This window comes from Kogia breviceps, chromosome 2 (assembly GCF_026419965.1).
Source record: "Kogia breviceps isolate mKogBre1 chromosome 2, mKogBre1 haplotype 1, whole genome shotgun sequence".
Classification (NCBI taxonomy): domain Eukaryota; kingdom Metazoa; phylum Chordata; class Mammalia; order Artiodactyla; family Physeteridae; genus Kogia; species Kogia breviceps.
The window spans coordinates 95,208,748-95,235,209 of NC_081311.1; the positions used below are offsets into that span (position 1 = coordinate 95,208,748).

Here is a 26,462-nt window from a genome sequence, read left to right on the forward strand (position 1 = left end):
CTCTGTAATGGCCTACATGGGAAAAGAATCTAAACAAGAGCGGACACATACATGTATACGTATACCTGATTCGCTTGGCTGCACACCTGAAGCTAACACCGCATTGTCAATGAACTCTACTCCAATAACAATTAATTTAAATAAATAAATAAAAACAGACTTTCATGTCACTTTATTTACGGCACTTATTGCTGGGGAGGTTGATGTTACTTAGAATACATACCAGGTCCTGGGAGAAGCTTTGAACATACTCCTGTAGGATCCATAAAGCATATACATGTGCATATGAGTTTCATTTGTTTTTTTGATGCAAAAATATCACACAGGAAAAAAAGAAAAGGAAAAAAAAAGCTAAAAAGAAAAATAAAAATCACACAGGCTCAGGCCACAGAGCTTTTTTGCAGGTGGGAGCACATTCCCTGAGTCTGTTGGACCCAAAATCCTACATTCTGTGCACTTTTTGCCACCTCCGATCTATAAATGAAAGAATGGCAAAATTTTAAATTTAAGTAGGGATCAAAACTGTAAATTGCTTTTCCCTTTCTTGGTATTCCAAAAGCACTTCCTGGGACTTCCCTGGTGGTCCAGTGGATAAGACTCCATGCTCCCAATGCAGGGGGCCCGGGTTCGATCCCTGGGTTTGATCCCTGGTCAGGGAACTAGCTCCCGCGTGCACACCGCAACTAAGAAGTCTGCATGCCGCAAGGAAGATCCCATGTGCTGCAACTAAGACCCGGCACAGCCTAAATAAATAAATAAATATATATATATATATATATATATATATATATTTTAAAAAGCACTTCCTGTCTTTCCATCATTTTCAAAACTCAGATCTATTGAGATATAATTTACATAAAATAAAACTTTATCTAAAAAATTTTAAGCGTACATGGGAGTTTGGGATTAGCACAACATTGTGCTAATGAACACAACATTGTAAATCAACTATACTTAAATTTTAAAAAAACACACATGGAGAGAAGCCTATGCTTTGGAGGACAAGCCCCACACCTGGATTTGTTTCAAAACTTAGTTTACTAGGAAAACCCATTATCCACCTGTGTCGTTGCTGAGAAGACTAGTCTAAATGTGTAGCTGCTGTGGTTTTGAAAGGACAGGTCTGACTCAGCTCCACCTACTGGGCCCCCTGGACATCCCTTCAGGACCCTGATCAGAGAGCAGATGTATTTCCAGTGTGTCAGGCACGGTTCCCAGCATCGGTGACCCGGTTCTGGCCCTCACAGAGCTCACTGTCCAGTGGAGAAGACAGAAACCAAACAGGCAATTATAAAAATGGTATATGTAGACTTGTGGTTGCCAAGGGGGCGGGGGGCGGGGGACGGTTTGATTGGGAGTTTGGGATTAGCAGATGCAAACTATTATATAGAATGGGTAAACAACAAGGTCCTACTGTATAGCACAGGGAACTATATTCAATATCCTGTGATAGGACTTCCCTGGTGGTGCAGTGGTTAAGAATCCACCTGTCAATGCAGGGGATACGGGTTCGAGCCCTGGTCTGGGAAGATCTCACATGCTGGGGAGCAACTAAGCCCGTGCGCCACAACTACTGCGCCTGTGCTCTAGAGCCCATGAGCCACAACTACTGAGCCCACATGCCACAACTACTGAAGCCCACGCACCTACAGCCCCTGCTCCACAAAAGAGAAGCCACCGCAATGAGAAGCCCACGCACCGCAACAAAGAGTGGCCCCCTGCTCGCCGCAACGAAGACCCAACACAGCCAAAAATAAAATGTAAATAAATAAATAAATAATATCCTTGGGCTTCCCTGGTGGCGCAGTGGTTGAGAATCTGCCTGCTAATGCAGGGGACACGGGTTCGTGCCCCGGTCCGGGAAGATCCCACATGCCGCGGAGCAACTGGGCCCGTGAGCCACAACTACTGAGCCTGCGCGTCTGGAGCCTGTGCTCCGCAACAAGAGAGGCCGTGATAGTGAAGAGGCCCGCGCACCGCGATGAAGAGTGGCCCCCACTTGCCACAACAAGAGAAAGCCCTCGCACAGAAATGAAGACCCAACACAACAAAAAATAAATATAAAAATAAATAAATAAAAGATTACTATAAAAAAATATCCTGTGATAAACTGTAATGGAAAAGAATATGAAAAATAATGTATATTTACGTACAACCAAATGACTTCTGTGCAGCAGAAACTAACACAACATTGTAAATCAACTATACCTCAATAAAATAAATTCTTTAATAAGTGGTATACCTGATGAAAGGCAAGTACAGTAAGCCATGGCATAGCAGGTGAACTTAACCCAATCTCGGGAATCAGAAAGTTGCTCAAGCGTTCCAGGAGAGGAAAGAACGTGAGCCAAGCTCTGAGGGGGCAAGCAGGGTGACCTTGATGAAACAAGTGAAGTCTGATAAGGCTAGAGCCTCATAAGCAGCACAGGGGCCCAAGCTCATTACAGTAGGGGAGGGCCTGGGACTTTGTGTTTTTGCCAAGTTCTCCAAGCTATCCTGACGCCCTGAGAACCACAGCCTTAGGAGAGTACTACATGAGGTTCCGTTTCCCACACCAGGCCAAACGCCACCCCTCACCGGATGGAACTTGTTTGCCTCCTAACAGACCTTGTGTCAAGTCTCCACACTGTGCAATCCTCTAGCACTGCAATTTTTTTGCAGACTGTGGGGTTTTTGTTTGTCATTATTATATGCCTTCATTTTTTATTGTTATTTTTTAAATTGATGTATAGTTGACTTACAATGTTGTGTAAGTTTCAGGTGCACAGCAAAGTGATTCAGTTATACATATATATATGTATATATATATATGTATATATTATTTTTCATGTTCTTTTCCATTATGATTTATCACAGGATATTGAATATAGTTCCCCATGCTATTCAGTAGGACCTTGTTATCTGTTTTATATATAGTAGTTTTATGCCTTTATTTTAAAAATCAGCTTTGTTCAGGTGCAATTTATAGACAACAATTTTTACCAGTTTTAAGTAAAAAATTCATTGAATTTTGACAAATACATACAGTTGTAAAACCACCATCACCCGAAAAAGTTATTTTGTGCCCTTTGTAGTCAATCCCCTTCCCCATTCCCAGCCCTGGGCAACCACTAATCAGTTTTCTGAAAGAATATTTTGCCTTTTCTATAATTTCATATAAATGAAATCATACAGTATGTGGCGTTCCATGTCTAAGTTCTTTCATCTGTATAATACTTTTGAGATACATCATTTTGATGTACAGATCAGTAGTTCATTCCTTTTAGTTGCTAATTCGTATTCCATTGTGCACGGTGGTTCATCAGTGGTTGGACGTGTGGGTTGTTTCCAGTGTTTGCCTATTATGGATAAATAGTCTATTAAAAAAATAATGTGGGTTTTTGTATGAACGTGTTTTCATTTGTCTCCAGTAAATACCCAGGAGAGGGATGGCCAGGTCACACGGGAAGTGTATGTTTAACTTTGTAAGAAACGGCCTAACTGCTTTCCAAAGTGGTCATTTTGTGTCCCACCTAAAATGTGTGAATGTTCCAGTTCCTCCACGTCCAGGTCAACTCTTGGTCTGTTATGAAAATTTAAAAAAAATTTTTTTTGGAGTAGAGTTGATTTATAATGTTTTGTTAGTTTCAAGTACACAGAAAAGTGATTCAGTTATACTGAATATATATTCTTCTTCAGGGTCTTTTCCATTATAAGTTATTACAAGATGTTGAATATAGTTCCCTGTGCTCTACAGTAGGTCCTTTATGGATATCTATTTTATATATAGTCGTGTGTGTATGTTAATCCCAGACTCCTAATTTATCTCCCCCACCCTCGCTATCCCCTTGGGTAACTGTAAGTTTGTTCTCTATGTCTGTGAGTCTGTTTCTGTTTTGTGGATACGTTCATTTGTGTCATATTTTAGATTCCACATATAAGTGATATCATATGATATTTGTCTTTCTCTGACATCAGTCTTTTTAATTTTACCCGTTTCAGATTGTGTTTTAATAAAATCGCTCTTCTTGCAGGAAGGAAAATGAGTTGGAAGGGACAAAAGACCCACTGGGTGGCTTTTGCAGGAGCCTAGGTGGGAGGCTCTGAGAGAATTAGAAAACCTACGGTCTACTTTCTCACCAGCAGACAGAGGGGCTGCGGGAAAGGAATCGTAAAGAAGAATTTACCTTTGAATGTACGGGGCACACTGATTTCACAGAGGAAACATGGACCTGACCAGCGCTGAACGGGGAGTGGAAGGCCAGAAGGGACTGACTGTCCTGTGGATACCTGCTCCTGACCCTGCTTTGGAGACTGGGGACCCCGGCGGTAGAAGGGCAGGGGCAGGGTAAAGACATAGTTCTTGTGTCCTTGCCTGAGATGATGAAGTAAATCCTCACAGGAAGGGAGTTATAAGTAGTGGTTAGTTGTCTTTAGAAATCACTCCAACAGCACTCGATTCATTCAATATTCATTTTCAAAGTGGCTGGCCTTGACGGGCACTGTGTCTTGTCTGGGAGCACAGACCTCCCGTCAAGTTGCTCAGAATTAGGGGAACTCCCTGGCGGTCCAGTGCTTAGGACTTGGCGCTCTCACTGCCGGGGCCCCTGGTTGGGGAACTAAGATCCCACAAGCTGTGTGGTGTGGCCAAAAAAAAAAAAAAAGTTGCTCACAGGTTAGTGAGTGAGTGAAGGGAGCTGACCATCATTTCTAACAGGGTTTCCTCAGGTCTCTCATCTATTCGTTTGTAACCCCTTGCTGAGCGGGCCCAGACATGCCCAAGGACAAGCCCTGGAGTGAACATCCCTGTCGGACAAGGTGCAGTTCACGGCACTAACTTTGCAAGGATGACTTAACATAGTTTCTATCCTCTAGGGTTCCAGCCCTGAGTGGGCACCCGCTCAGCTCTGGTTCCCAGAAGCCACCCAAGCACCTGTTTCGCCCCAATCCCACCCAGAGCAGGCTGAGGTGGGGGTCGCCCCCAGAGAGACACTAGGAAGACAGAGGTCATAGACGTATACCAATGCCAATCAACGGCACAGCTCACGGCTCACCAGATTTATCAAGAGGCCAATCAGCTCTCAGCGTTCCTGGGGAGAAAAATGCTCATTTCTTGGGAGAACAGCAAGTGAAGCTTTGGCTGAAACCACTTTGCCTTCAAGAGCGATTTTTTAATCCCTTTGTCTGGTGCATGAAATCAGTTCCCAGAACACAGGGGTTATTAATAACTGTGGGACCTTTTCCCAGTCTCCAGATCAATTGGCAGAAGCCTCTGGTTCCTCCCTTCTGGATGCTTCTGTTATTTAGAGCTGGGAAGTGGCCTCCTCCTTGAAACGCGTATAGATTTTTACGGGACTTGGGAATTGCAGAGCGCCCTCCCAGCTCCCAGCCCGACAAACCCAGGCCACCAGGAGGCCTCGCCCTCTTGTCCGTCTTCCCGAGCTGGCTCAGCCCGCTGGCGTCTTTGCTTCCGCCGAGGCGGCCAGCTCTCTGCAGAGCGGCGCAGCCTGTACCTCTCCTCCGGGCTGGCTCTTTGCGGCCAAGTGCAGGCCCGAGCGTTGACAGGGATCCAACTGCCAGCAGTGGAGCCGGCCTGATTTAGAATAAGGTCACTTTCAGCCGGCTCCTCTCCTGCAGCTGGTGGAGGCCCCAGAGCAGCTTGGGTAGGTGCTAAGCGAGGCCCGGATCTCAACCTGGGGACACGGGGGATGCCATGCCAGCAGCTCCCATGCAGGGGGAGTGTCGTAACACAGGTCTTCCTCCAGAGCTGCCTCTGTCCTCCTCCTCCTCTTCCCCACCCCTCCTGGGGGCCTAGCCATGCCCGTGGCTTTCCCAGGCTCTCAGCTCAGGAAATTTGGATCCTCTGACTTGCATCCTCCAAGCTCCACACCACCACCCCTCCCCAGAGGTGGCTGGCTGGTACCCTAACCCCAGCACGGCATGGGGGAGGGGCGGGCCTGGGGTCACCTCCTGGCCCCAGGCCTGTTAGCTCCCTGTGAAGAAACTAACACGAACACCCGCCTTGTGAGGGTGGGTGACAGCGGGCGCCAAGCCCTGCCCAAGCGCGCACACAGCGGGCACATCCTAAGGGACGCTCAGAGCTGACCGCATCTTCCCCACGAACCTGCTCCTCCCCCCCCCCCACTTCCTGTCGCAGTTAACAGCATCACTGCTCTCTTAGTCACTCAGACCGAATGACAAAAGTTGTCTTGTCCATCTTTCTCATTAGCCCATGTTTTCCTTTTGTGGCAAAATATCCGTAACATGAAATTTACCATTTTAACCACTATTGAATGTACAGTTCAGTGGCATTGAGTACATTTACACTGTGGTGCTATGATGGTCCATCTCCACAACTTCCTGTCTTCTCCAGCTGAAACGCTGTCCCCATTAAACACCAACTCCCCCTCCCGTCCCCCTCCCCCCAGCCACAGCACCCACCCTTAAACTTTCTGTCGCTATGAATGTGACTATTCTAGGTGCCTCATACAGGTGGAATCACACAGTACTTGCCATTTTGTGACTGGTTTATTCCATTGAGCATAATGTCCTCAAAGTTCATCCAGGTTGTAGCCTGTGTCAAGGTTTCCCTCCCATTATAAGGCTGAATAATATTTCATAGTATGGATATACCCCATTGAAAAAAATCTAATCACTGGTCTATCTTTTTTTTTTTTTCTCTTTTGGCCACACAGCACGGCGTGTGGAGTCTTAGTTCCCTGACCAGGGACTGAACCCGGTCCCCTGCAGTGAAAGTGCCAAGTCCTAACCACTGGACTGCCAGGGAATTCCTTCCTTGGTCTGTTTGTTTTTTTTTTTTTTTTTTTTTTTTTTTTTGCGGTACGCGGGCCTCTCACTGTTGTGGCCTCTCCCGTTGCGGAGCACAGGCTCCGCACGCGCAGGCTCAGCGGCCATGGCTCACGGGCCCAGCCGCTCCGCAGCATGTGGGATCTTCCCGGATCGGGGCATGAACCCGTGTCCCCTGAATCGGCAGGCAGACTCTCAACCACTGCGCCACCAGGAAGCCCCCTTGGTCTGTTTTTTCAAAGGGTTTTTGGAAAGGAAATTAACACACAGAGTTTTTTGAAGTTTTCCAAAGTGCTTTTTAAAAAATCACCTATTTTATTTATGTATTTATGTTTATTTATTTATTTATTGGCCACACCCCTCGGCATGCAGGGCCTTAATTTCCCAACCAGGGATCGAACCGGGGCCCCCTGCATTGGGAGCATGGACTCTTAACCACTGGACCCCGAGGGAAGTCCCCAACAGACAGAGTTTTAGAACCCACACAATACAGAGGACTGTGCAGTGAGAGCATGTCTCCTCCAGCTCGAGGGCAGGGCCATCCCCTCAGCACCAGCCCTCTGACCGCCCCCACCCCCCAGCAGTGACCGTCCCCCTACCTGTCCCTGGTTACTGCCCGATATTTTCCAGTTCTCACTGGTTTCTCCAGCCCAGACTCTGCCTTCTGGGAGCTGTCCTGCCGGGCTGCCAGCAGGGCAGTCTTCAGGGGAGCCCTGGCCTTGGCCCTCACCCACAAGGCATTAAATCTGTGGCTCAATTCGGAAAGTCTCTTAAAAGTATGAAGCCTTTTGATCCATGAACACGTGATGTCCTTCCATTTATTTAGGTCCTTCTTAATTTCTTTCAACAACGTTCATTGTACAAATTTTCTACTTCTTTTGTTAGATCTAGTCCTAAGTATTTTATTCTTCTTGATGCTATTAGAAATGGAACTGTTTTCATCCGTTACAGAGCAAATGTCTTTTTGCTTCACTGGGATCCATTGGAATCCTCTCTGGGTTGCTGCTATCTTACTTAGTGGTGCTGAGTGATGACAGAGGCCTTGTGTAGGCAGGTGTCCAAGGCCTGGGTCTCTCGTGGGACATATGTGTGAGCTCTCTGAAGAAGCTGCAGGTCTCCACAGGGCACACCTCCCTGCTGCGGGATACTGATCTCCAGTTTCAGGATTCCAACCTCACCACTCAGCTCCGGCCCTAATGGCATCCCCCATAGCCACTTTCTGGGTTTTCCTCCCTGCAGTGTGTATCCTCTTAGGTAGAATTCAAGAGCAATAGCTCAAATGCAGTAGCTCCTACTCTGTTCACCTGACAGGTAGAGGCTGACTTTCCAGCTCTTACAACTTACTGTGAAGATATAATAATTAAGATCATGCACCAAGGCACAGGAAAGGAAGAATAACCTGATAGAATCGGTAGAGAATTTAGAATATATGTCAAAAGTGGTATTACCCCCTTTGCGAAAAGGATGGCACTTTCAAGAAAAGGTTTCAGAACAATTGATTGTCAATTTGGAAAAAATAAAATTGGTTTCCTACCTCACACCATGCACAAAAGTAAATTCTAGGTGTATAAAAGGCACAAAGTTTGTAAAAAAACAAAACCTTAAAAAGCTAGAGGGAAATATAGGAGAATATCTTTATGATCGTGAAGTAGGGAAAGGACTTTTTTTTTTCTTTAAAGAAGAAACCAGGGCTTCCCTGGTGGCACAGTGGTTGGGAGTCTGCCTGCCAATGCAGGGGACACGGGTTCGAGCCCTGGTCTGGGAAGATCCCACATGCCGCGGAGCAACTGGGCCCGTGAGCCACAACTACTGAGCCTGCGTGTCTAGAGCCTGTGCTCCACAACAAGAGAGGCTGCGATAGTGAGAGGCCCGTGCACCGTGATGAAGAGTGGCCTCCGCTTGCCGCAACTAGAGAAAGTCCTCACGCAGAATCGACAACCCAACACAGCCAAAAATAAATAAATAATTTTTTTTTAAAAAAAGAAGAAACCAGACGCATAAATCAAAAAGGAAAAGACGGGCTTCCCTGGTGGCACAGTGGTTGAGAGTCCGCCTGCCAATGCAGGGGACACGGGCTCGTGCCCTGGTCTGGGAAGATCCCACATGCCGCGGAGCGGCTGGGCCCGTGACCCATGGCCACTGACCCTGCGCGTCCGGAGCCGGTGCTCTGCAATGGGAGAGGCCACAACAGTGAGAGGCCTGCGTATCGGAAAAAAAAAAAAAAAAAAAAAAAAAAAGAAAAGACTGATTAATCTGATCAGGAAAACACACCATTATAAGAGTGAAAAATCAAGATCCAGACTAGGAGAAGGTATTGGCTGTATACAACTAATGAAGGACTGATATCCTGACTATAGGAAATTTTCTAAAAATCAATAATAAAAAGACAAGCAGCCCATCTGAAAAAGTAGCCCAGGCAGAGAAGGAGATCCAGGTCACCAGTGAAAACATGAAAAGACACTCAGCCCCATGAGGAACCAGGGAAATGCAAATTAACACCATGAAGAAATGCCATTTTACATTCTTCACATTAGTAAAAAATATTAGTGGGACTTCCCTGGTGGCACAGGGGTTAAGAATCCACCTGCCAATGCAGGGGACACGGGTTCGAGCCCTGGTCCGGGAAGATCCCACATGCCGCGGGGCAACTAAGCCCGTGCGCCACAACTACTGAGCCTGCGTGCCACAACCACTGAAGCTCGCATGCCTAGAGCCCGAGCTCCGCAACAAGAGAAGCCACTGCAATGGGAAGCCCGCACACTGCAATGAAGACCCAACACAGCCAAAAATAAATAAATAAAAACAAAACTCTAATCTACAGATTTATTTTTAAAAAAGGGAAAATCTTAAAAAAATTAGTGAAAAATTAGCGATTAGTGAAAATATACAGTGCTAGTGTTGAACACTCTCATATTCTGCTGGTCATTTTTTTAAGCATTTTTTTCTTCATTTAATTTTATGTATTTATTTTTGGCCCCTCCAAGCGGCATGGGGGATCAGTCCACGCCCCCCTGCATTGGAAGCAGCATGGAGTCCCAGCCACTGGACTGCCAGGGAAGTCCTCTACTGGTTATTTTTGAGATCTTTTTGTCGAGTTGAGTGTGTGCTTGCACTAAGGCTTCATAAACATCACTAGGAAACTTGCACTCAAGCGTCAGAAGAGAGTTTTATAAAAATGTTTATAGTAGCAAGGTTAAGCAACAACAACAAACAAAACCAACCCCCTCAAAACTCACTAGATGGGAATTCCCCAGTGGTCCAGTGCTTAGGACCCCTCACTTCCACTGCTGGGGTCCTGGGTTCCCATCCCTGTTGGGGGAGCTAAGATCCCACAAGTCGAGGCCAAAAAACAAACAAAACAAAAACAAACCCAAGAAACCTCATTAGATGTCTATTTAATGGGAGATTAGATACATGTGAAAACATTCATACAATGGAATACCATAGAGTAGTTAAAATAAATGACCTGGAGCTATCCTCTTTATCTGTAGAAAAAAATCTCAAATCCATAGTATTGAGAGAAAAAATAAGTTGCAGAAAGATATACACAGTATGATAGCATTCATATAAAACATGAATTAAAAAATACTATCACTTATGGACCCTTTATAAATAGGAAAAACACAAGAATGGATATGGAAATACAAGCAACAATCCAGTAGAAGGAAATGGGATTAGGTGGGGCTATACTAAGAGTACATCATAGTTTCCATTCCTTTTGTTTGCCTGAACTACTTCATTCAAAGCAAGAAAACCGAAACAGAGTAACTCCCAGTGTTGTGAGATAGCTCCAATTCAATTAGCCATCAACTCCTTTATTCAGTTCTCATTTCAGCCCACTGCTTCCCAGAAAGGTTGTCTGCTCTCAGTCAGGTGACACAATCAGTTTTTAACTTTAACCTCATGACTAAGACTGTTCGTTGACTTGGGGAAGCCAAGGACTCGCTTCCAGTGAGCAAGTCTATACAGGAATTTCTCCCCACTTTACAGCCAGTGTTTTCCTTCCGAAGTATTCCAACCTGTTTGCTTAATTCTCAGAGAAATGGGCATTCATGAGCTGGGTGGGTATAGGATAGCTTTTGGAACGTGGGTTCCAAGTGTGAGTTGTCAAACGTACTCATCAGCCAGCTTTAACGTGACTGAAACGGAGTCAGGATCCTTCAGCCCCAGTTCTGAATGTCTGTCTTAACTAGCAGTGCAAGACCTAAGGTGATCTCTTCGCTGCTTCGGCTTCCGTTTTCTCACAGTCAAATATGGGTGGTAGATTAAATGATCCCTAAGGTACCTTCTTGATCTAACATTCCATGAGTCTAAGACAGAATTTGAGGTGCTTTCAAACAATTCCTTGGCTCTGAAATTTCTCTCTTCTGTCATTTCCATCAAGCTGGTTGGATAAATACTGGTGATCTCAAATCTCTGGACAACTTTCAGGGATGCTATATTTTTCATATGTCCAAGTTGAAAGCGCAAAGAGGCAAAAACTTACCCCACCTGCCATGGGGCAAATGTCTTGACTGCTCACCTAGGTATGGACTAGCATTGTCTTTGTAACTTATACCGGCAGTTGTCTGGTAAATCCTCTGAAGTGGTTGGTAGTCTCTTTGCAGTAGACATTTCCTACTTTCCCCCTGCTTGACACTAAGAGGCATCTAATTTATTGTCTGAGGCATGGTACACATACTTTTTGCTTAAATTGAGACATTGTGTTATCAACGGACCAAGAGGAACCATTGTTAAGAAAGGTATCATCGTGTCTTTGACTTTTTTTTTTTTTTTTTGGCTGTGATGCGTGGCATGTGGGATCTTAGTTCCTTGACCAGGGACTGAACCTGCGCCCCTTGCATCGGAAGCGCAGAGTCTTAACCACTGGGCCGCCAGGGTAGTCCCATTCTTTGACTTTTTATAAATGTAAAATATTAAGTTCATGGGGCGTAAGGACTGTCCGCTTCTAGTCAGACCTGTTAGTTTCAAGCATTGGCCACAAACTGCTGCCGTCAGGAGTTATAGGTTGAAAGCAACTAAGGTCAGTTGAATTCATGTGGTGTTTGAATTCAGAAGCAAGGAGATGGGCAGGTGAAGTTGACCTATCACACACTGAAAAGCAGGGAGGATGCCTAATCCCAGCTGACTCAAAATGACAGTGCAGTGTGGTCAGTGATGTAGGGCAAGTCAGTGCAGCCAAGTCCATGAGAGAAGATGGTGCTAGGGAGGGGAGGTAGCTAAATCATGCATGAGCAAAGGCAAATTTGGGGAATTCGTAAAATCAAAATACATTTGAGGATGTTAGTTTAGTGACAGCGAACAGACTAATATTGTGTATGCTATCATTTACCTAAAAATTAGATGAAGCAATAAGGAAAACTAGAAAACATGGCCTGAATACGAGTAATTATCTGAGAAGAGAAGGGACCTGAATTATTGCAGGCCCCTGAAAGCAAGAGAATTTCATCCAGGAATGGGAAACTCTAAATACATAAGACTAGGTAGGAAATACCAATACAAACCTTCCAAATAATTTAAAAATTTGCTGATTTTGTTTTTTTGGTTGTACCTTGTGGCTTGTGGGATCATAGTTCCCTGACCAGGGATCGAATCCGGGCCCCCTGCAGTGGAAGCGCAAGAGTCATAACCACCGGACTGCCAGGGAATTCCCTAAAAATTTGCTGATCTCTCAAGGCATTGTTTAACTTTTTAACCTGCGAGCTGGCAGAGTGACAGACTCCACCTCTCTTTCAAGTACTACATGGTATAATAAACACGGCAAAAACAAAAATAGAAGGAACACAATCGTGTCATTCAAGTCAAAGTTTCCCATGAATGCCAACCTGAAATGTACAATAGATAGTTGGAATTATTTTATCCTTATTACAAGTGAACAGATAAGATGGGGTCTGTTATTTTTACTAAAGCAGACATAGTAGGGCAGTTTCATTTATACTTTCTGATCAAGCTAATGTATTCTTTCTCACTTTGCTGTCTGGCTGTGAAGTGTGCATGGGTGTGTGTACGTGATGGTCCACCTAGCAAAATGTGCCCATCTTTGGAAATATTATCTGTAAAACTCTAAATCACTTGTTAAAATGGTAATATTTAGAGTTGCTTAAAATTATGAGAATAAATAAACCCTGTCCAAATGGGAACTATCTAAATCATCATTCTAATTCTGAGAATCTGATGCTGTCATAATGGTGAGTTTCAAGGTTGTGTTTATTTGGTTTAGGCTCAAGAACATTTCCTTTATTCCTCCTCATCTTGCTTTGACCCACCCATACCTCCTAAGTGCCCTGCTTTTTAAAAAAAAAAATTTATTTATTATTTATTTATTTTTGGCTGCATTGGGTCTTAGTTGCTGCGCACGGGCATTTCTCTTGCTGCGCACGGGCTTGCCTGCGGCAAGCAGGGGCTTATCTTGTGGAGCACGGGCTCTAGGCACGCGGGCTCAGCAGTTGTGGCTCACGGGCTCTAGAGTGCAGGCTCAGTAGTCGTGGCGCACAGGCTTAGTTTTTCCGCGGCATGTGGGATCTTCCCAGACCGGGGCTCAAACCTGTGTCCCCTGCATTGGCAGGGGGATTCTTAACCACTGCTCCACCAGGGAAGTCCAGTGCCCTGCTTTTTGTTTCATCATTGTAATAACTGTATAGTCTAGTGATTTCTGTTTTCCATACTAATCTGACTTCCTTGAGTGTAAAAATTATATCTTTCCAGCTATGCCTACCTGGGGGCGTCACGTCAGGTTCTGGCTAAAGACAGGGTATTGGATGATTTATAAATGAAAGCAGATTGCCCCTTCACTGGATTGTGAATGCCTCTACACGGTTCTTTGCATTTGGGTGGGTAGATTGGGCACTGGCACAGTAGTCGATCTGTAAACTGCGTGGACGGCAGTTCAGAAGGAAATCCTAAAACTAAAACTCTATGTCGGGTTACTTTTTGGAATTTGCCCTTTGTCCCTACAAAGGTGTGAAGAATAATCTTCAAAAAGCCTAAACAGATCCAGGTTTTGACACACTGGGTGACAGGGAATGTTCAAAGGACTATTCGATCATTTGTTTTGCATCAGAGCTGCCCATAGGACCACCTGGATTTGTCATGCTTGTCAGGGTTAGAACACCGACTTTCATCCTGCCTTTGTTACTGAGAAGTGGATTTTTATTTTATTTTGTTTTGTTTTTTGGCTGTGTCACACAGCTTGCAGGATCTTAGTTCCCCCACCAGGGATCGAACCTGGGCCCCTGCAGTGAAAGCGCCTAGTCCTAACCTCTGGAACGCCAGGGAATTCCCAGAGAAGTGGGTGTTTGTAACATCAACTGCACTAGTTGTGACAACTTTGGAAACCAGAACTATGCTCCCCATTAAAGATGAGGTGACTTTGGTGCTTGGGACCAGGCTACGTGACTTGTCTGGGTCACACAGCGAGGTGACAGGTTTGAGGGCGCCCTTGACTCTACCAGTTCTCCAGTAACTGCCACTATGTGTTTCACGAGGGGACACCGGCAGCGGAACACCTTGCCAGATGAGGAAACCCATGAGAGGTAAGCCAGACACTGGCATTGTCTCCTTCCGTGGGTGATGCTTACTGGTAGGTCAAGTAATGAGCATAATTGCACCCCAGGGAGGGGTTACCAACATGACTGAGCAAAGCTGTTTCTAATCTCCTGTTTTCATCCATACAAAAGACACACCCCGCCTTTGCCTACACATTTCTATAAAACACAGCTCTTCTCTAGCAAAGAGACTACTGTACCCCAAGTAGTGCAAATCCAGATTCTGTATGGGATATGACACCCGTGTGGATAGTATACATTGCTGCTATTCTTCCTGAATTTTAATTTCTGGAGGCATAAGATACTTTCTTTTTCACTGAGATTAATGAAGAAGATTAAGTAAAGCTATCTAATTAGATGTAAGTAGCTATTACTAAAGTATTTAGGCTAACCTAGGCTGGAAGATACTGCCTGCCTGAGTCATAGGAAAGAGAAAGAAATCTTCTCACCCAGAGTTTAGTGATTTCTGTTTGTTAGGGCATGCATTCAAATCCTTTAAGAATGACTTTCTAAAATTTACAAAAATACATGTTTATACAATAAAATGAAGAATACAGTCATATGTTTAAAAAAGCGACCAATAATTTTACTGCCCAGAGATAATCACTTGCTAATATTTTGATGTGTTTGCTTCCAGAAAGTTTTCTATGCCCAAGCTGAACTGCCGACATGTGCTGATGCCTAGGTACTTATCAACCAGTTGCTAAGTAAAACATACCAGAAAGCAGATAAAAACAGGTAGGGCTGAAGATATTAATAAAAACGTCATCCTCAAAACTGTGGGGAAAAAATCTAGAAAAGACGTGCAGTCATACAGCTTGTAGGGCTTCAGACACCGCTAGCGCAATCTTTTCCTCTGTGATGGGACCGACCCCTAGCACAATCCTTTCCTCTGTGATGGGATTCTGAGAGAGAATGCAACCAGCTGAGAGCCAGAACTAAAATCCAGGAGCCGAGGCTTTCGGCACCATCTATCTCCCTGTTCTCACAACACTTATAACCAACTTTGTTAGGTACAGGACTGGATTTAATGATTGATGAACTCCGGCTCATCAGTTGTGGCACGCAGGATCTTTCGTTGTGGTGCACGGGTTTAGTTGCCCGGTGGCATGTGGGATCTTAGTTCATGGACCAGGATTCGAACCGGGGTCCCTTGCATTGCAAGATGGATTCTTAACCACTGGACCACCAGGGAAGTCCCAATGAACCCTGTATTTTTGTTTTGTTGGCTGCACTGAGCAGCATGTGGGATCTTAGTTCCCCAACCAAGGATCGAACCCAGGCCTCCTGCAGTGGAAGCACAGAGTCTTAACCACTGGACAGCCAGGGAAGTCCCTGAAGTTTGGCTTTGAAATGAACATGCTTGGTATGAGAGGGGAAGAATAACATAATGTTAGCAGATCCTTTTTAACCCACCCAAATGATATTTGGTAGAGATTAAGTCCACTACTTAAGTGTTTAGTCAGAGAATGTGAGAATAGCAAGAAACTTGAGTGGTCCGATACAGTTTATGGCCCCATTATATAGATAGGAAAACTGAGGCCCGAAGAGGTAAGATGATTTGCTAAGGATGCTCAGCCAGTTTGTGGCAGAGCTGGGAGTAGATCTCATCTCCTGACTCCAAGGTTCTAAAAACAGTGTAGAATATTGTGCTCATGAACATCAAGAGAACTTCTAAATGATCCCACATACTCCGGATCAATAGGTGCTCCCTTATTTTGCCTTCCTTACTCTGCCTTCAATCGGACTATTCCAAATGTGATAACGAACCTAGGCAATGGTCACCCATGACTTCCAACGTCACAAAACGGGACTATTCGCAGTGATGTGCCTCATGATTTGGATGTATGAAGTAGTTGCCAAAACATTCAAATCTGAATCAGAATAAAGCATAGGGGACTTCCCTGGTGGTCCAGTGGTTAAGACTCTGCGCTCCCAATGCGGGGCCCGGGTTCAATCCTTGGTTGGGGAACAAGATCTCACATGCCGCAACTAAGACCTGGAGCAGCCAAATAAATAAATAAATATTTAAAAAATAAATAAAGCATACATCACTATCAAATATCTAGGAGGTAGAAGAATATGTTACAGACTTCCAGGAATATAATCAGAAAAATCTAGAATGTGGGAAACCAACAGGACAAATAACTTGGCTTCTTCAGTAAATAAGTACCAAGAAAAAGTAAGATTGAGGGGGGGAAATCTACATATTAAAAAGACCTGAGAGGGACTTCCCTGGTGGTCCAGTGGGTAAGATTCTGCGCGCCCAATGCAGGGGGCCCAGGTTCCATCCCTGGTCGGGGAACTAGATCCCGCATGCATACTGCAACTAAGAGTTCACATGCCCCAATTAAAAATCCTGCATGCTGCAACTAAGACCAATAAATAAATACATAAATATTTTTTAAAAAAAGACCTGAGAAGACAAATAAGTCAAATGTGATGTATTGGGTTTTTTTGTTTTTTGCGGTATGCGGGCCTCTCACTGTTGTGGCCTCTCCCGTTGCGGAGCACAGGCTCCGGACGCGCAGGCGCAGCGGCCATGGCTCACGGGCCCAGCCGCTCCGCGGCATGTGGGATCTTCCCGGACCGGGGCACGAACCCGTGTTCCCTGCATTGGCAGGCGGACTCTCAACCACTGCGCCACCAGGGAAGCCCAAATGTGATGTATTGGCATTGTTTGGATCCTGATTTAAACAAACTGTTAAAAAAAAAAATAGACACAGGTACATTAATACCAACCTTACAGAAATAAAAAGGATCATAAGGGAACTTTATAAACAACTGAATGCCAACAAATTAGATAATTTAGATGAGATGGATACATTCCTAGAAGGACACAAACTATTGAAATTGAAATTTAAGAGGAAATAGAAAATCTGAATAGACATAACAAGTAAAGAGATTGAATTAGTAATAAAATAACAAAACAAAACAAAACTACCTGCAAAGAAAAGCTAAGGCCCAGACAGCTTCACTAGTGAATTTTATGAAACATTTAAAAAAGAATAAATAGCAATATTTTATAAACTCTTCTAAAAAAAAAGGAAGGAATACTTCCCAGCTCAATTCATTCTGTGTGGCCAGTATTACCCTGGTACCCAAAACAAAGATATCACAAGAAAATTAGAGACCAAAACGTCTTATGAATATAGATGCAAGAGTCTTCAACAACATACTAGCAAATAAAAATTCAGCAACATATTAAAAGAATTACATACCATGGCCAAGTGGGATTTATCCCAGAAATTTATCCTAGGTTGTTTTGACATTTGAAAATTAATGTAATACACAATACTTAATAAAGGACAAAAACCACATGATCATCAAAATAGACACAGAAAGTGGACTTAAGATCCAAAAGTCTTTAAGGATAATGATAAAACACTTGACAAACCAGGAAGAAAAGAGACCATCCTCAATCTGATAATGGCCATATATGAAAAACCCACAGTTAACATCATATTTAATAGTGAAAGACTGAATGTTTTCCCCCTAGGATCATGAATAAGACAAGGATGTCCACTCTCACCACTTCTGTTCAACATTGTACCAGAGGTTCTAGCTGGAAAATTAGACAAGAAAGTGAAATAAAAGGGATCTAGTTTGGAAAGGAAGAATAGAAAGAATCCCTATTTGCAGATGACATGATTTTGTATACAGAAAATGCCAAGGAAGCCACTGCAAAACTAATAAATGAGTTTAGCAAGGTTGCAGGATACAAGATCGATATGCAAAAATTAATTATATTTCTATACACTTGCAATGAACATTCTGAAAATGAAATTAAGAAAACAATTCCATTTATAATAGCATCAAAAATACAGGAATAGATATTCTGCAAATGAATTGCAGAAGTTATACTATGAAAACTACACATTGATGAAAGTAATAAAAGTGATCTAAATAAATGGAAAGATATTCCATGTTCATGAATCAGAAGAGTCAATATTAAGTGGCAATACTCTCCAAACTGCTCTACAGTCAATGCAATTCTTACCAAAATTATGACTGCCTCTTTTTTTTCAGAAATGGACAGGCTGATAGCAAAATTCATATGGAAAATCAAGGAACCCCAAATAGCCAAAACAATCCAAAGAAAAATAAAGTTGAAGGGCTTACATTGTCCGATTTCAAAAGATCACTACAAACCTACAGTAATCAAAACAGTGTAATACTGGCATAAGAATACACGTCAGTGGAATAGAATTTACAGTCTAGAAATAAACCCACACATTTATGGCCAACTGGTTTTTGATAACGGTGCCAAGACAATTCAATGGAGAAAGAATAGTTTTTTTAACAAATGGTGCTGGGACAACTGAATAGGTACATGCAAAAGAATGAAGTTGGACCCCTGCTTTATACCATATATAATTGACTCAAAATGGGTCAACGCCTAAATGTAAGAGTCCAAAGTGTAAGACTCTAGGAAGAAAATGTAGGATTATACAACGGTTTCTTAGATACCAAATATAAAGTGACAAAGAAAAAAAATAGATAAATTGGACATCAAAATTAAAAACTTTTGTGCTTTGAAGGGCATTATCAAGAAAGTGAAAAGGCGACCCACTGAATGGGAGAAAACATTTGTAAATCATATATATGATAAAGGACTTAAATTGAGAATATATAAAGAACTTTTACAACTCAATAATAAAAAAGACAACACGGACATTCCCTGGTGGTCCAGTGGTTAGGACTCCGCACTGCCACTGCAGGGGGCCTGGGTTCAATCCCTGACTGGGGAACTAGGATTCTGCAAGCTGCCTGGCAAAAAAAAAAAAAAGACAACACAATTAAAAAATGGACAAAGATCTGAATAGACATTTCTCTGATGAGAGATCCAAGTTGGCAAATAAGCATATGAAAAGATGCTTGACATCACTAGTCATTAGGTAAATGAAAATCAAAACCACAGTGGGGGACTTCCCTGGCGGTCCAGTGGTTAAGACACTGAGCTTCCCGAGCAGGGGGCATGGGTTCGATCACTGTTTGGGAAATATTTTAGTTTTTTATTGAAGTATAGTTGATTTATGACATTGTGTTAGTTTCTAGTGTACAGCAAAGTGATTTCGTTTTATATATATTCTTTTCCATTATGGTTTATTATAGGATATTGAATATAGTTCCCTGTGCTATACAATAGGACCATGCTGTTTTTATCTTTTATATACAGTAGTTTGTATCTGATAATCCTAAACTCCTAATTTATCCCTCCCCAACTCCCTTTCCCCTTTGGTAACCATAAGTTCGTTTTCTATGTCTGTGAGTCTGTTTCTGTTTTGTAAATAAGTTCATTTGTATCATATTTTAGATTACGCATATAGGTGATATCATATGTGATTTGTCTTTCTCTGACTTGCTTTACTTAGTATGAGAATGTCTAGGTCCATCCCATCCATGTTGCTGCAGATGGAATTATTTCATTCTTTTTTTTCCATTCTTTTTTATGGCTGAGTATTATTCCATGGTATATATGTACCATATCGTCTTTATCTATTCATCTGTTGATGGACATTTAGGTAGGTTGCTTCCATGTCTTGGTTATTGTAAATAGTGCTGCAATGAACACTGGGGCGAAAGTATCTTTTTGAATTAGAGTTTTCTCCAGGTATATGCCCAGGAGTGGGATTGCTGAGTCATATGGTAGTTCTATTTTTAGTTTTCTGAGGAACCTCGATACTGTTCTCCATAGTGGCTGCACCAATTTACATTCCCACCAACAGTGCAAGAGGGTTCCCTTTTCTCCACACCCTCTCCAGCATTTATTGTTTGTAGACTTTTTATGATGACCATTCTAACCCGTGTGAGGTGATATCTCATTGTCATTTTGATTTGCAATTCTCTAATAATTAGTGATGTTGAGCATCTTTTCATGTACCTCTTGGCCCTCTGTATGTCTTCTTTGGAGAAATGTCTATTTGGGTTTTTCTGCCCATTTTTTGATTGGGTTGTTTGTTTGTTATTGAGTTGTATAAGCTGTTTGTATATTTTGGAAATTAAGCCCTTGTCGGCCACATGGTTTGCAAATATTTTCTCCCACTCCATATGTTGTTTTCTTGTTTTGTTTATGGTTTCCTTTGCTGTGCAAAAGTTTTACATTTGATTAGGTCCCGTTTGCTTATTTTTGCTTTTATTTCTGTTGCCTTGGGAGACTGACCTAAGAAAACATTGCTACAATTTATGTCATGTCCACACAAAATCTTGTACTAGAATGTTCAGAATGCCATTATGTATAATAGCCAAAAAAGTGGTTTGAAACAACTTAATGTCCATCAGCTAATGAATGGATAAACAAAATGTGGCATATATATATATAATGAAATTTTATTTCACGATAAAAAGGAATGAAGTAATGTTACATGCTACAGTATAGATGAACCTTCAAAACATGCTTAAGTGAAAGAAGCCAGTCATATATTGCATGATCCCATTTACATAAAATGTTCAGAATAGGCCAATCTATAGACAAAAAGTTGATTAGTGGCAGCCTAGGGCTGGGTAGTGACTACTAATGAGCATAGGGTTTCTTTTTGGAGTGATGAAAATGTTCTAAACTGTATTGTGGTGATGATTGTGCAACCCTTTGAATGTATTACTTTAAATGGGTGAACTGTATGGTATATTAATTATACCTCAATCCATCTGGTAGCAAAAAAATTATGAGATAACTAGGGAAATTTGAAGATTGACAGGGTAGTGATAACACTGGTTATTACAGCTGAACTGCATGGGTCCATTTACACATGGATTTTTTCAGTAAATACATACAGTAGTACACGATCTGAGGTTGGTTAAATCCACAGATGTGGAACCTTGAATTCAGAGGGCTGACTGTGGGACTTGAGCACATGTGAATTTTGGTTATCTGCTGCAGGTTCTGGAACCAATCCCCTATGGATACTGAGGGACGACTGTACTGTTAATTTTTCAAGTGTGATAATGGCCTTGAGGTTATGTTTATTAAAAAAATATTATCTTTTAGAAATACTAAAATATTTGTGGATGTAAATAATTAGAAACTACTCTTTTGACCCTACCTATTGCTTGAAGTTTTACCCCACTTTTCTGCCCCCCACCCTTGAACCAAACTCCACCTCCAAATTACCTATCGCCCCCTCTCTCCATGTCTGTTCCTACCATTGTCTTTTTATTTATTTATTTATTTTTGGCTGCGTTGGGTCTTCGTTGTGGTGCACGGGTTTTCTCTAGTTGTGGTGAGCGGGGCCTACTCTTCGTTGCAGTGCACGGGCTTCTCAACGCAGCGGATTCTCTTGTTGCAGAGCACGGGCTCTAGGCATGTGGGCTTCAATAGTTGTGGCTCTCGGGCTCTAGATCGCAGGCTCAGTAGTTGTGGCTCACAGGCTTAGATGCTTCACGGCATGTGGGATCTTCCTGGACCAGGGTTCGAACCCGAGTCCCCTGCATTGGCAGGTGGATTCTTAACCCCTGTGCCACCAGGGAAGGCCCCCTACCATTGTTTTTTGAACCAATTCCAATCAAGTTTTCACTGTCACCACTCGACTTAACAGCCAACAGTCCATGAGTACAGTTGGCCCTCTGTATTCTCGGGTCTTGCATCCACAGATTCAACCAACCAGGGTTCAGAAATATTTTTTAAAAATTACAGGAAGTTCCAAAAAGCAAAACTTCAATTTGCCATGTTCTGGCAACCATTTCCATAGCATTTACATTGTATTGGGTGATATAAGTGATCTAGAGATGATTTAAAGTATACGGAAGAATGTGCATAGGTTATGTGCAAATACTATGCCATTTTATATGAGACTTGAGCATCCTTGAATTTGGTATCCGAGTGGGTCCTGGCACCACTCCCCTCTCTGGTGGGGGGGGGTCACTGTAATTGACTTGGTGGCTCTTATTTCAGTTGCTGCTTTCTATTTCCTTTCCTAGTTTCATTACCATCTCGATACCTAAATGCTAGAGTGCCCCACTTCTTTTTTTGTTTTTGTTTTTTTTTGCGGTACGCAGGCCTCTCACTGTTGTGGCCTCTCCCGTTGCGGAGCACAGGCTCCGGACGCGCAGGCTCAGCGGCCATGGCTCACGGGCCCAGCCGCTCCGCAGCATGTGAGATCTTCCCGGACTGGGGCACGAACCCGTGTCCCCTGCATCGGCAGGCGGACTCTCAACCACTGCGCCACCAGGGAAGCCCTGCACCACTTCTTAATTGCCCTAAATGCTAGGGCTTAGTTCTTATTTTTTTCAAATTTCTTTCCACACTTATTATCTAGATGATCTCATGGCTTTAAGTATTCTCTAAATGCTGATGTCTCCTAAGTTTCCATGCCCAGCTTGCACCTTTCTTTTAAATTCCAGATTCATGTATCTAACTTTCTTCTTGATATTTCCATGTGTTAATAGGCATCCCAAACGTAACATCTCCAAAGTTGAATTTCTTATCTCCCCCCACACCCGGCCTGCCCCTCCCAGTCTCTCAGGCCCCAAATCCTGGGAGTCACTCTTGACTCCCCTTTCTCTCACTCACTCCATCAACTGACTCAACAAATCCGTGTGCCACGCAGACACCTCACCCTGACACTGCTGTCACTTTTCCCAAGTCATGATTGTCTCTCACTTGTAGTATTTTACTAGCCTCCTAAGTTGTACCCCTCTTGCTCCACTACAATCTATTCTCAAAACAGAAGCTAAAGTGAGCCTTTAAAAACAGAAGTCGATAAACAACAGGGTCCTACTGTAGAGCACAGGGAACTATATTCAGTATCCTGGGATAAGCCACAGTGGAAAAGAATATGAGAAAGAATGTATACACGTATGTATAACTGAATCACTTTGCTATACAGCAGGAACTAACACAACATCGTGAATCAACTATACTTCAATAAATTATCAATAAAAATAGAAGTCAAATCATGTTTCTTCTCTGCTTAAAACCTACCGATAGCTACCCATCTCAGTAAAAGCCAAAATTCTTATATTGCCCTTGAAATCCAGTTTGGACTTAAGCCCCTGAATGCCACCGTTTGGCATCCCCTTACCTGTGATCTTACTTCCTACTTTCCCCTCCGGCTCTCCTTTCAGTTCTTAGAATGTGGTAGGCGTCTCCTGTCTCAGAATGACTTCTGCCCTGGTCTCTACCTGGGGTGCCCTTCTCCCAGGGAAAGGACATTTCTTGCTCTCTCACCTCCTTCATATCTTTGCTCCGTTTACTTCTCAGGGTCTCTCCTCCCTTGTCTTATTGAAACAGAAATCCCTTTCCCTATCCTCAGCACTCCCTAATTAATTCCCTCACTGCTTCGTTTTCTCCCATATTTATTCTACCTGGTACAGTATATATTTTATTACTGTTTTCTGTGTCTTCTTCCTAAGAACAAGGATTTTTTTCTTGCTTTGCTCAGTGGCTGTCACATAGTACACAGTATTTTTGATGTGTGAACGCTGTTTATGATGGACTTATATTCTCTGCCTTAATGTTCTTTTTGTAAAAAATTAATTAATTTTTGGCTGTGTTGGGTCTTTGTTGCTGTGTGTGGACTTTTTCTCTAGTTGTGGTGAGTGGGGGCTACTTTTCATTGCTGTGCATGGGCTTCTCATTGCTGCGGCTTCTCTTGTTGGGAGCACGGGCTCTAGGCACACAGGCATCAGTAGTTGTGGTGCGTGGGCTCAGTAGTTGTGGCTCGCAGGCTCTAGAGCACAGGCTCAGTAATTGTGGTGCACAAGCTTAGTTGCTCCGCAGCATGTGGGATCTTCCTGGACCAGGGCTCGAACCCGTGTCCCATGCATTGGCAGGTGGATTCTTAACCCCTGCACCACCAAGGAAGTCCTGCCTCAATGTTTAAGTGGCACTAGCTTCATGGGTGTTTGGGTATATATATATCACTGAGGAAGGTGAAGCTAACTAAACAGACAGACTATCCACTCACTCAGACTGTTGTAAGGGAGCCGAAAGCACAGACAGGAATTCTGTGGTTTTTTTTTTTTTTTCAGTACGCGGGCCTCTCACTGTTGTGGCCTCTCGGGGTGCGGAGCACGGGCTCCGGACGCGCAGGCGCAGCGGCCATGTCTCACGGGCCCAGCCGCTCCGCGGCATGTGGGATCTTCCCGGACCAGGGCACGAACCCGCATCCCCTGCATTGTCAGGCGGACTCTCAACCACTGCGCCACCAGGGAAGCCCGAGGAATTCTGGAGGTTCAAGTCTCAGTTGCAGCCTTGGTCCCAATCAGCCATGTGACGTTGGGAAATCATTTTTCCTTTTGGGTCCTCTATTTACTCATCTGCCAAAAGGAGATTATTGCTTTAAATGGTCTCACAGGATTTTAGAGAAAGCAAAGTTAAAGATGAAGTGTTGAGTAGGAAATGGTGTGTCTTATTAATTTCTCTATTACCGACAAAGATATACCTGGCATTTTACTTTTGAGAGCAATGAGGAGACCTGAAATCAAACTCCAATGTTCTTTTAGGGACTTTGGAAGATTCAGGTTTGCTGTGGTAAGCCCTCAGACATCAGTAATTTCAGAGTGAAAGCTCTTGGTGTCAGCCGTTTTTTTTTTTTTTTGCGGTACGCGGGCCTCTCACTGTTGTGGCCTCTCCCGTTGTGGAGCACAGGCTCTGGATGCACAGCCTCAGAGGCCATGGCTCACGGGCCCAGCCGCTCCAAGGCATGTGGGATCTTCCCGGACTGGGGCACGAACCCGCATCCCTGCATCGGCAGGCGGACTCTCAACCACTGCGCCACCAGGGAAGCCAGCTGTCAGCCTGTTTTTTTCTCCTGTGAATCCTTCCTCTTACATGTAAATTGTTGATTTTCAGCACCCTTGTCAAAACCAGTGACTAGTCAGTGCCCATGGGTGCCCAGCTCCCATGGAAGTTTGTTTGCTGATCACTTGTGTTTATGTGTGGTTGGTGAGCTTCCCCTCGGCCCATCTGTAACCCAGAACCTTGGTTTCCTCACCTGTAAAAATGTGGCTACTAATCACTTGCTGTTTATTTTGATGGATTAAATGACATAGCAATAATTTACATAAAGCAGTAGTACAATGCCTGGCATATCTTAAAGCCTCCAAAATGCTTCCTATAAATGGAGAACGCATTGAGCCGCCCCTGCCAGGGTCACTTTCTAAAACAGTTCTTTCACCATGTTACTACTGCTAGTTGAGGACCTGAAACAGTGTGGATTTCTCTACCTGTTTTCAAAATATTCCCGATCCTACTGAAAGCAGGGTCTCAAAGACATATTTGTACACTTATGTTCATAGCAGCATTATTCACAGTAGCCAAAAGGTATAAGTAACCCAAGGGTCCATTGTGGGATATATACATATGTATACCTTATACATATACATACACACGATGGACTATTATTTAGCCTTAAAAAGGAGGGAAATCCTGACACTCGCTTCAACCTGGAAGAACCTTGAGGACATTATGCTCAGTGAAATAAGCCAGTCACAAAAGGACCATGATTCCACTTACAAGAGGAACCTGAATAGTCAAATTTATAGAGACAGAAGGTAGAAGGGTGGTTGCCAGGGGATGAGAGGAGGGGGAATGAGGAGCTGTTTAATGGGTAAAGAATTCCAGTTTCCTACGGTGAAAAGAGTTCTGAAGATGGTTGCACAGCTATGTAAACGTACTTAACTGTACACTTAAAAATGGTTATGTGCATTTTACCACAATCAAAAATTTAAAATTCCCCATCCTATTTATTGACCCTTACTTTTCACTTGTCCCGGTTTTTTTTTCTTTCCCCATTTCAGTTAGACTGCTCTCTTCATTGTACTCCCAGTATGATACCCACTTCCTCTTGAGCCCTTGCTCCACGCAATCTTCTCTGGAATGCTCTTTCATCATCACCCACCAATTTTCAAAAGGCCGCTTGTGCTTTCGCCCCAAAGATGTCCCTTTTTCTAGATCCAGCCGGGAGTCACATCCTCGTCATCGCTACTCCTTCGGACTACAGTCCGCTCCCTTCCCTGCACTCCACAGAGGAATCTACACGGGGCTTTGTTTTAGCTGGGTGTCTCCAACCACAACATCTAAGCCCCGGACGTTCCGGGGTAGGATCTCACAGGTCTCCCAACACACGACAACCCCCCACCACCACTAGCAGGAGCTCCGATACAAGAATCGAGACGGAGGGAAGCCAATTC

General features: G+C 43.5%; 1 non-coding gene across 1 annotated transcript; it reads left to right on the top strand.

Annotated features, from left to right (window-relative positions):
• The first annotated feature begins 19,008 nt into the window (after window positions 1-19,008).
• Window positions 19,009-19,081, top strand: TRNAG-GCC (transfer RNA glycine (anticodon GCC)). Its single transcript has one exon. It is a non-coding gene; the product is annotated as a tRNA-Gly (tRNA).
• The last annotated feature ends 7,381 nt before the right edge of the window (window positions 19,082-26,462 follow it).